This window comes from Acinonyx jubatus, chromosome B4 (assembly GCF_027475565.1).
Source record: "Acinonyx jubatus isolate Ajub_Pintada_27869175 chromosome B4, VMU_Ajub_asm_v1.0, whole genome shotgun sequence".
Taxonomy (NCBI): Eukaryota; Metazoa; Chordata; class Mammalia; order Carnivora; family Felidae; genus Acinonyx; species Acinonyx jubatus.
This window is the reverse complement of record NC_069387.1, coordinates 32,635,112-32,647,898: the sequence shown is the minus strand read 5'-3', so window position 1 is coordinate 32,647,898 and position 12,787 is coordinate 32,635,112.

Sequence of the window (12,787 nt, the reverse complement as noted above, 5' to 3'; positions counted from 1 at the left end):
TTATTTCTTATTATTGACTTCAAGTCTCACAGCATTGTGGTCAGAAAAGAAGGATGGTATAATCTCAATCTTTCTGTACTTGTGGAGTACTGATTTGTGGCCTAGTATGTGATTGATTCTGGTGAATGTCCCATGTGCACTTGAAAAGAATGTGTTCTTTGCTTTAGGATGGAATGTTCTGAATACAACTGTTAAGTGCCTCTGGTCCAGTGTGTCACTCAAAGCCATTGTTTCTTTATTGATTTTCTGCTAAGATCATCTGTCTTTTGATGTAAGAGTGTGTGTTAAAAGTTCCCTACTATTATTGTATTATTTTTTAAAATTCTTTTTAATGCTTATTTTATTTGTTTTGAGGGAGAGAGAGAGCACAAACAGGGTAGGGGCAGAGAAAGGAAGGGAGAGAATCGCAAGCAGGCACCACACTATCACCATATAGCCCAACGTGGGGCTCAAACTCAAAAACCATGAAATCATGACATAAGCCAGGCACTCAATTAACAGAGCCACCATGTACTCCTTATTATTGTATGAGTTTCTTTAATGTTTGTTGTTAATTGTTTTGTGTATTTGGGTGCTTTATTTGGGGGGCATAAATATTTACAATAGTTAGATCTTTATGTTGGATAGTCCCCTTTATTATGATATAGTGCCCTTCTTCATCTCATGTTACACTCTTTGATTTAAAATCTAGTTTGTCTTACATAAGTATTACTACTGTGATTTTGTAAAAGTTAATTTATTTTGAGAGAGAGAGAGAGAGTAGGGGAGGGGCAGAGAGGGGGGAGAAGGAGAATACCAACCAGGCTCCATGCTGTCAGAGTAGAGCCTGACTTGGGGCTCAAACCCAGAAACTATGAGATCATGATCTGAGCCTAAACTAAAAGTCTGACACTTAATTGACTGAATCACCCATGCACTCTAACTAGCTTTTTTTGGAATCCATTTGTATGACAAATGTTTTCATCCCCTCACTCTAAATCTTTAGGTGTCTTTAGGTCTAAAATGACTCTCTTGTAGGCAGCACATAATAGATCTTATTTTTTAATCTACTCCATCACGCTGTGTCTTTTGATTAGAGTGTTAGTCCATTTACATTCAGAGTAATTATTGATAAATATGTATTTAGTATCATTTTTTAAATTTGTTTTGTTGTGTTTCTGGAGATTTTTTCTGTTCCTTTCTTGTCTTTGTCATTTTTGGTCTTTCCCTTGCACTCAAAGATTCCCCTTTAATATTTTTTATAGTGCTGGATTAATGCTCATGAACTCCTTAGTTTTTGTTTGTCTGGGAAAGTCTATTTCTCTTTCTATTCTGAATGATAATCTTGCTGGATAGAGTATTCTTGGTTGCAGATTTTTCCCATTCAGTACATTAAATATATCATGTCACCCCTATCTGGCTTGCCAACTTTCTATTGAGAGATTTGCAGCTAGCCTTATGGATCTTCCCTTGTAAGCTAGGCACCACTTTTGTCTTGATGGTTTTAGGATTTTTTTTATCACTATATTTTGCAAATTTAATTACAATATGTCTTGGTGTTGGCCTGCTTTTGTTGATTTTCATGGGAATTCTCTGTGCCTCCTGGACATGGATTTCTATTTCTTACCCCAGATTACAGGCATATACACCAGGCATGTTACTTAAACGTGTTTCACTTAGATATCTGACTAGAACCTTAGTTTATTGTTTCATTTGGGATGACAACCTCCATCTTGGCATTTTATCTAAGCCTCTATCTTCTCTTGTGTGTTAGAAAAGTCTGTTATGTTTCCTGTGCCTGAGAGTAATGGCCTTATGAAGAAGAGGTCATAAAGTGTCCAGGGCCTGGCAGTTCAGTGATTGTGCTGCATGCACTCTGCTGCTGTGTTTTGGTTGCCCTATCTTTTAGACCCGCCATCTGCAGAGGGTTTCTTTGCCTGCTGTGAACAGTGTTTAGTCCTTGGCCAGAATGTGGCAAGTTTTAACTAAGCGTGCTCTTGTTTGTTAAATGAGGCCTGATGCTACTTCCACTAGATCCTTACAGAACTCTCTGAGCAGGAGACATGATGTGGACAAGGGTTTCTGCTGGTCTTCTGGGGATGGGGTCCATTGTGCTAGGACTGAAGCAAACTTGACCAGGAAGGGCAGTACCAGCAGAGTACAGGAATGTGGAATCTGGTGTAAGCAAGTCAGGCAGCAAGTATTGGCACTGAGCTGTTTATTACAGTTGGGTGGCTCTGTGTTTTTGCTCAGGAACATGGGAGGGAAATGGCACCAGCCAACACTTTTCTCCTGGGAGAGGGGCCTTCATGCTTGCTGTTCTCAGGAAAATACTCATAGAAGAAGGAATTGTCTCCCCACTGTATGTCCCAAGAATTTTTCAAATTGTTGTTTCCACACTATCTGCCTCTATTTTTTGTTTTGTTTTGTTTTGTTTTGTTTTGTTTTTTTTGTTTTGCCTATGTTCTCTCCAGGAGCAAAACAGTGTCCTTCAGGCTCTATCTCAGCCAAGTCTACTGACTTTTAAACCTCCAAGATTTAGGAATGGGTAGTGGCCAGGGACCTGTGCTAGTCTTCAGGGGGAGGGTCTCACCATAATGGGACTTAGGGAAGTGTGACAGTGAAGGACAGTTGCACCAGACTGCAGGGCCATGGGACTTGGAGAAAGTAGGCTAGACAGCCAGTGTCAGGGCCAAGCTGCCCTTTGCAGCTGGCTCTGTATTTATGCTGAGGAATGGGAGAGGGAAATGATGTTTGCTGTCTCCTGTATCCCCAGAGAGACATCTCAGTGAATGTTACCTCTCAGGGATGCTCTCCATGTAAAGTGAATGATCTGTCCCCTTTGTGCCCTGATGTTTCTCAAAACACTGTTTCCACACTGTCCCTGTCCCTGGGTTGTTTGCCTGCCTTCTCTCCAGGAGTAAGACAACACCATCAGGACTCTATCCAAGCCGAGCTCTCTGACCTTTAAAACTACAGTCTTTAAGCCCTGCTGTTTGCAAAAACTCACAAAAATCAGGCCTTCTCATTTTCCCAGCAAATGGCTTCAGGGAAGTGTTCTCCTTGTGCATTCTTTCTGTTGTGCATGCTCCTCTCTCTCTCTCTTCGACCATGGCTCTCTCTCATCAGCAGCACCTGTGATCTGTTTCTTCCCCCAACCACGTCTCCAAACTTCTTATCTTCCTAAAGATGGCTTCTTCTTTTCCTTTACTTGTGTCATTTGTTCTGTCAATCCTCAGTTGATTTCTTGGGCATTCAGAATGATTTGAGAGTTATCTAGTTGTGTGCAAGGGATGAGATGAGCCTGGGGTTCTCCTACTATATCACCGTCTTATCTTCTCCCCACCTTAACTCTCATAAAAAAAAAAAAAAAGAACACCAAACTTCCAAACTTATTTTATGAGGTCAACATTACCCTGATATAAAGGCCAGACAAAAAACATCACAAGAAGAGAAAATAACAAGCCATATTCCTGATGAACATAGATGCAAACATTTGTAATAAAGTATTGGCAAATTGAGTCCAACAGCACATTGTATTAAAAGGATCACATACCATGACAAAATGTGACTTATCTAGGGGTTTCAAGCATGATTCAATGTTTAAAAATCATTTAGTGTGAAATACCACATCAACAGAGTAAAGAATAAAAATCATAGGATTATCTCAATACATGAAAACAAAGAATTTGACAAAATTCAAAATTCCTTTCATAATATAAACTCTGAACAAACTAGGAACTGGAGGGAAATACCTCTACATAATAAAGGTTATATATAAACATCTAACATCATACTGAATGTCAAAATAACTGCTAGTGTCTCCCCTAAAATGAGGGACAAAGTAAGGATGCCCAGTCTGGTCAACATTGTACTAAACATTCTAGCCAGGGAATTTAGAAAAGAAAAGGTAATAAAAGTCATCCAAATTGGAATGGAAGAAGAAAGTTATCTCTGTTTCCATATTGCATGATCTTGTATATAGAAAACCTTAAAAGCTCCATAAGTTTAAACAAATAAACAAAAAACTGCTAGAAATAAAGAAATTCACATTTACCATGAAGTTGTAGGACACATAATCAACATACAGAAACCATTTTCATTTCTATACACTAACAACAAACTATCTGCAAAGAAAAGTAGAAAATTCTATTTACAACAATTTGAAAAGAATAAAATATCTCAAAAATAAATGTAACTAAGGAGGTAAAAGATTTATGTACTAAAAACTACAAATCACTGATGACAGAAATTAAACAAGACACAACACATGGAAAAACATCCTGTATTTAAGAAATGGAGAATAACTATTGTTAAAATATCTACACTGCCCAAAACTATCTACACATCCAATGTAATCCTTATCAAAATCCTAAAGATTATTTTTACAGAAATAAAGAAAACAATTCTACAATTCAAATAGAACCACAAAAGACCATGAATAGTCTAATCGATACTGAGAACAAAGCTGGAGGTATTATACTTTCTTATTTCAAAATATATTATAAACCTACAGTAATCAATACAGGATGGTACTACCATAAATATGGACATGTAGACCAATGAAACCAAATAAAGATCCCAGAAATAAATCTATGTATATGTGATCAATTGATCTTTGACAAGGGTGTCAAGAATATGCAACGGGAAAAAATAGTCTCTTCAACAAGGTGTTGGGAAAACTGGATATTCAAATGCGAAAGATGAAATTGGATCTTTATTCTAAACTACACATAGAAATCAACTCAAAATGATTAGATACTTGGGGCACCTGGGCGGCTCAGTCAGTTGAGTGTCCGACTATCAGCTCAAGTCATGATTGCTCGTGAGTTTGAGCCCCAGCATCAGGCTCTGTGCAGACAGCTCGGAAAGCCTGGTAGCCTGCTTCACATTCTGTGTCTCCCTCTCTCTCTGCCCCTCCCCTGTCCACACTCTGTCTCTCTTTATCTCAAAAATAAACATTAAAAAAAATTTAAAAATGATTAGATACTTAAATGTAAGACCACAAAATTCCTATCAGAAAACAGAGAGGAAAGGCTTTTTGACATTGGTCTTAACAATAATTTTCATGGATATAACACCAAAAGTAAGGCAACAAAAACAAAAACATACAAGTGGGACTACATCAAACTAAAAAGCTTCTGCACAGCAAAGGAAACAATTAAAAGAGTGAAAATACAATGTATGAAATTGGAGAAAATATTTGCAAACTATATATGTGATAAGAGATTAATATCTAAAATATATACAAGAAACTCATACAACTCAGTAATAACAGAAAACTAATAACTCTATTTAAAAATGAGACGTGCAGGAGTGCCTGGGTGACTCAGTCACTCAAGTGTCCAACTTCGGCTTAGGTCGTGATCTCACAGTTCGTGGGTTCAAGCCCCACGTTGGGCTCTGGGCTGACGGTTCAGACACTGGAGCCTGCTTTGGATTCTGTGTCTCCCTCTCCCTCTGCTCATCCTTCACTCATGCTCTGTCTGTCTCAAAATATGTCTCTCTGTCTCAAAAATAAATAGACATTAAAAAAAATTTTTTTAAATAAGAAAAGTAAAAATGAGAGGTGGATTTGAATAGACTGTTCTTCAAAGAAGATATTCAAATGACCAACAGGTGGGAAAGGCAAACCAAACCACACAAAATATAACTTCACACTTGCCAGGATGGCTACTATCCAAAAAAAAAGACAACATGTATTGGCAAGTATGCGAAAAAAATGGAACTCTTGTGTACTGTTGTGGGAATGCAAGATGTTGCAGCTGCTCTGGAAAACTATGGGAATTCCTCAAAGAAATACAAATAGTGCCATATTATCTGACAATCCCACTTCTGGGTGTATCCAAAAAAATTGAAATCAAGATCTCCAACAGATATAGCACTCCCGCATTCACTGCAACACTATTCACAGTAGCTAAGATATGGAAACAGCATGAATATCCGTTGACAAATAAATGGTAAAAAAAAAAAAATGTGGTATACATCAAAGGAGTACTATTCAAATTTCAAAAAGGAGGGGCGACTGGGTGGCTCAGTCGGTTGAGCGGCCGACTTCGGCTCAGGTCATGATCTCATGGTCGTGAGTTCAAGCCCCGCATCGGGCTCTGTGCTGACTGCTCAGAGCCTGGAGCCTGTTTCAGATTCTGTGTCTCCCTCTCTCTATGACCCTCCCCCGTTCATGCTCTGTCTCTCTCTGTATGAAAAATAAATAAACGTTAAAAAAAATTAAAAAAAAAAACAAATTTCAAAAAGGAAATTCTACAATAGGTGACAACATGGATGACCTAGAGAACATTAAGTTAACTAATAAACACAGAAAAATAAGTACTGCATGATTCCAATTATATTGTATCCACAATGGTCAAATTCATAAAATCAAAGCCTGGAGTAGTTACCAGGTGATGAGAACAGAGGGAAATGGTGAGTTATTAATCAATAGGAATAAAATTTCATTTTGGTAAGATGAATAAACTCTAGAGACCTCTTGTACAACATTGTACCTATAATGAACAATAAAGTATTATATACTTAAAATGTATTAAGAAGATATGTCTCATGTTAAGTAGTCTTAGCACAATAAAATTAGATTAAAATATTTTTGAAAGAGTATTGATCAAATATTAAACATTTATTTAATTTTAGGCAAACATAATAGACATCCAGAAATCTTTGCCAATGGCTCATATATCATACCATTTAAGTTATGAAAATGTATGACTCTGCTGAGCAGGGAACACAATGCTTTTCCACCTCCTCTAAGCAGGCCAGATGAAAGCCAATAGCCAAAAAAAAAAAAAATGACAAACGGTTTTCTCAATCCATGTCAAATGTTTATTTTGATTACATCCTCTACTTGGTACTGCAATGAAGAGATTTGATTATGAGAATATAAGTTTTCATATTTAAATCTGTTGATGGATTTCTCCCTGAGAACATAGACTTATTGAGGTTAAAATTGAAAGATCGCCCTATAAACAAGATGAGTTTCTGTAATATTCTACTGAAAGTTCTGCAACCAGTAATATCCATAAAAGCAAGCATTTGGATGTTCACTGTATTCCAGGAATATTTTACCATGGTTTATATGAATTCAGTTATTTAATTTGCTTAAGCCCATGTAGAAGATGATTACTATCTACATTTTGCAGAGGATGAAATTGATTCACAAAGAAATTAATAGATTGTTAATGGCCACAGAAGTTGAAAGTTGTGAAGCTGAGATATGTGCCAGGTAGCCTGGTTCCAGAGCCCACTGTATTCTAGTTTCTCACTGGAGGCCTTTAAAAATATATCTGTTGAAAAGGGCTAAGGTTTTATTATAATTCCAACAGTCACTGAACCAAGACACCCAATTGTCACCATTATCTCCTATTTCCTCTTCTATTTTCCCATTTTTAATAATGTCTTATCATGTTTAAGACCCTAATCAACTGTGCCATGCAACTGTCTTTGTGCCAAGGACATTCTTTCTCAGTAGTCTACTAGAAAGATTTCAGAGTAACTCATTTACCACATAATTAAAAATGATGGCCTGCTTTGACATCTGTTTTTAAATTGCCTCAATTTAGAAGAGAAACCAAATGGCTTAGTCCACATATTTTTAGCCTTAACTATCAGACTAAACCAAATATGTTCACAATTCGTTTTTATATTAACAAAGAAATATACATTTCGAAAGAAAAGTATAATAAAGAGAAACTCTGTATTTATATAGAGACCTACATTTATACTTTATTTTTCTATATTTGTATCTAGATATAATAGCATGATCATGAATTAATTTATTAAATATGTTATTTACGATGGTACAGTTGCTTTCATTGTAGTATGTATCTGATGAAAATATAAGCATCTTGTCTTAATTGACTCATTTAGGGGGAAAAAAGCAGAATTCATAAGCCAAAGATTAGTTTGATCCAACATAACCTATTCATCTATTTTAATGTGTTTTATGCGAACACAGTTTGAGAAGTGGCAAGCTTCTACTTGATATTATCATTTTATCCTAAGAAATATTCACTGATATACAGCTGGCATTCTGTGAGATGCATGTGCCAGAGACTATAACAGTTGAAAGACCATATGACTTCAACCCAGGCCACACATTGATGGCAAGTTGTAGTTTATCACTCCATCTGCATAGTCGGTTAAGATGAGAATGCCAATTTTAGCAAATGTGTGTTTTCTGTTTTCACAATATAATGTGAATGGGAATGGTGATTTTCACAAATGAATCTTATCAATCTAAACTGAGCTTCCTTACTGTTGAAAATGTTTTGCTGCCTGCATAAATTGACACTGTTTATGGGATGAGTTTTATAGCATCCCACATCAGGGTCAAGTAGGTCAAGTTGGCAAGGTGAGTAAGAACTTATGGTAAATTATTAAATTACATTAAATGATTAGTTAAGGGTTTTATATTCAAAATTTTTTTACAAAGTAACATAGCAAATAAATCACATTAATACTAAATATTTTAAATATTCTTATCAATTTTAAAATTAAAAATATTAAATAGGGAAGGATTACACAATATGGTAATTGATGAATATGTCTATTTTATAAACAATGAACAAACACTGTGTAGCTTCAAAGAGCTTATAATGGAGGTTGACATATGTGGAACATCTAGAGAACAAATAGATCAATATAAATAAATCATCATTCAGGATTAGAAAAAGACCTTCGCAGTCTGCGACTCACCTGGTAAATGTTCCTGGAGAAGCTAAATTTTGATCAAGATCTTGAAAAGTATAGAATTTAGATAAAACCAAAGTGGTAAGATGATAATGAATAAATTGATTTTTGTAAAATGAGGTGATATAACAAATTAGGAAAGCATAATTCTGTTGTAAGGGAGAAAATCTCTTTAAGATTAATTTAGCATCAGTGAACAAGCTGGTTTGGAATAGGAGGATGACAAACTTGAGAGATTCACTGGAAAGTTATGTTAAGAATCTATAGCAGTTGAAGTAGTGCTAAAATGTTGAATCCAACCATACTTCATCAGAAGTATACGCTGAAGAACAAATAATCCTAAAATTTGTATGGAACCAGAAAAGACCCCAAATAGTCAAAGCAATCCTGAAAAGAGAGGCATTACCATCCCAGACTTCAAGATGTATTACAAAGCTGTAATCATCAAGACATTATGGTACTGGCACAAGAACAGACACTCAGATCAATGGAAAAGAATAGAGAACCCAGAAATGGACCCACAAACATATGGTCAACTAATTTTTGACACAGCAAGAAAAAATATCGAAGGGAATAAAGACAGTCTCTTGAGAACGTGGTGCTGGGAAAACTAGACAGCGACCTGCAGAAAAATGAACCTGGACCACTGTCTTACACCATACACAAAAATAAACTCAAAATGGATGAAAGACCTCAATGTAAGACAGGAAGCCATCAAGGAGTAAGCAGGCAAAAACTTCTTTGATCTTAGCTGCAGCAACTTCTTACTCAACATGTCTACGGAGGCAAGGGAAGCAAAAGCAAAAATGTACTACTAAGACCTCAAAAATAAAAAGCTTCTGCACAGCAAAGGAAACAACCAACAAAACTAAGAGTCAACTGACATAATGGGAGAAAATATTTGCAAATGACATATCAGATAAAGGGTTAGTATCTAAAATCTATAAAGAACTTATCAAACTCAACACCCAATAAACAAATAATCCAGTGAAGAAATGGGCAAAAGACATGAATAGACACTTCTCTAAAGAAGACATCCAGATGGGCAAGTGACACATGAAAAAATGCTCCACATCACTCATCATCTGGGAAATACAAATCAATGAGATACCACCTGACACCCGTCAGAATGGCTAACCTTAACAACTCAGGCAACAACAGATATTGGCAAGGATGCAGAGAAAGAGGATCTCTTTTGCATTGCTGGTGTGAATGCAAGCTGGTGCAGGCACTCTGGAAAACAATATAGAGGTTCCTCAAAAAATTAAAAATAGAATTACCCTACGACGCACCAGTTGCACTACTAGGCATTTATCCAAGGGATACAGGTATGCAGTTTCAAAGGGACACATTCACCCTAGTGTTGAGAGCAGCACTATCAAAAATAGCCAAAGTATGGAAAATGCCCAAATGTCCATTGATAGATGAAAGGATAAAGAAGATGTGGTACATATATACAATGGACTATTATTCAGCAATACAAAGAATGAAATCTTGCCATTTGCAACTATGTGGATGGAACTAGAGGGAATCATGCTAAGCGAAATTAGTCAAAGAAAGACAAATATCATATGACTTCAGTCATATGAGGGCTTTAGGACACAGAACAGGTGACTGTAAGGGAAGGGAACCAAAATAATATAAAAACAGGGAGGGAGACAAAACAGAAGAGACTCATAAATATGGAGAACAAACAGAGGGTTACTGGAGGGATTGTGGGAGGGGGGATGGGCTAAATGGGTAAAGGGCATTAGAAAATCTACTCCTGAAATCATTGTTGCACTATATGCTAACTAATTTGGATGTAAATTTTTAAAAATAAAAAATAATAAATAAATACATAAATAAATACATACATAAATACATAAATACATAAAAGAAGTATCAGCAGAACTTCATATATTGATTGTCTATCTTAGATCAAAGAGGAAATAGTCCATAGAAAATTCCCAAGTCAGTTTAGTAAACCACATGGGGAATGGAGATGTAGTAGATGTAGAGAGATGACAAATTTATTTTTTTATACAAGTTTCTTTTTAGAAGAAAGTTGCTTTTTAAGTATATCATGTATCTGGTCTTTAAAACTTCCCACTCAAGTATAAGCCCTGGAAGACTAGGGATATGTTTTATGTTTCTTCTGTAACCTCCACGGCATATGTTCAGTAAATAATGTTGGTGTTGTTTGAGCTGAAATATTGGAGGAAAACTTATATAAAAGTTGAATAATAAAAATGTAGACAAATTATTCATCATAATCTTTGGAGACATAGTTGAAGTCATGAAAGTGGATCTTCATAAAGAAGATCTAAGGAGGAACAAAAAAGATTGAGGCCATGACATTGCAAGAACAGGATGTAGAGAATGAAGTTAAAGTAGAAAGAGACAGATCAGTTTTAGAGGTAGGAGGGAAGCACAGAAGTAATCTGCTCCTGAAATCATGGTTGCAGCATATGCTAACTAATTTGGATGTAAATTTAAAAAAATAATTAAAAAATTAATACATATAACTATAAAAAGATGGCTACAATTAACTCATTTTCTTACTGCAAAATGAACTACGTTAGAATTGTTGGCACTTCATTAAACTTACCAGTCCATATGCTTGTAATATATGCCATTTAGTGGCTAAATGTGATTAGTTTAAGTTAAAAAAAATTGTAGGACAAAAGTATACTTCTGAGTGCAATTGCCTATTGTTCCTTTTAGCTGGTATGATCAGCAACTGATTCATACATAAATTGTTTTGAAAGAGTTCATTTTGTATAATTGAACTTGCCTGATAATCAGATATGCTTAGTGATCATTTTTTTTTAATTTTTAGATCTACCAAAAGTAAAACTGAATCTCTCAAATGTATCCTCATGTTAGAAATCTTAATTCTGTATTCCTTTGACATTTGGAAATGCACGAACTGTTCTAGGAGTTGTTTTTGTAGAAAATGTTTTAGTTTAAAATGTTGGGAAATATTCCCTTTCTATTCTTGACTACATTGAAAGGCAAGGACTTTTAGTGTATTTTTTTTCACCAAACAACAAAGTTAAATATTAAATTGAGTTTGGTCACTTTGGGGCAATACATGCATGGTCTTGAACTGAGTTATTTTAACTAAAATAATAATCATCTTTATTATTTTATATAGTAATATATTGAAATCCTAGTTTTACTTAATGAGAAGGACTAATTTTCCCTGTGTTTACAAATTAACCCCCAAATCTCAGTGACTTATAAACAAAATTTCTTATCCATTCACCCTTAATGTGGGTTCTCACGGGACGTGGCACTCCAAGCAGTACTTCAAAGCAGTAATCCAAGCAGTAACCCAGTCTATTTCCATGTTGAGGATCCACAACAGAAACACAATAACTTTGGCAGAGGTTGAAAGAGGGAAAGAGAACTCATGTTTCAACTTCAAAATGACATATATCACTTCTGTCCAAGTGGCCAGAACTAATCGCACAGCCCAAGAATAACTGTAGGAGAGTTGGGGGGAGAAAATCTTTCTTTTTGTCTAAGAACAGGAAACTTCTGCACAGCGAAGGAAACAATCAGCAAAACTAAAAGGCAACCAACATAATGAGAGAAGATATTTGCAAATGACATATCAGATAAGGGGTTAGTATCTAAAATCTATAAAGAACTTATCAAACCCAGCACCCAAAAAACAAATAATCCAGTGAAGAAATGGGCAAAAGACATGAATATACACTTCTCCAAGGAAGACATCCAGATGGCCAACTGGCACATGAAAAAATGCTCTACATCACTCATCATCAGGGAAATATAAATCAAAACCACCATGAGATACCACCTGACACCTGTCAGAATGGCTAACATTAACAACTCAGGCAACAACAGATGTTGGCGAGGATGCGGAGAAAGAGGATCTCTTTTTCATTGTTGGTGGGAATGCAAGCTGATGCAGGCACTCTAGAAAACAGTATGGGGGTTCCTCAAAAAATTAAAAATAGAACTACCCTACTACTCACCAATTGCACTACTAGGCATTTATCCAAGGGATACAGGTGTGTTGAAGGGACACATACACCCCCATGTTTATAGCAGCACTATCAACAATAGCCAAAGTATGGAAAGAGCCCAAATGTCCACC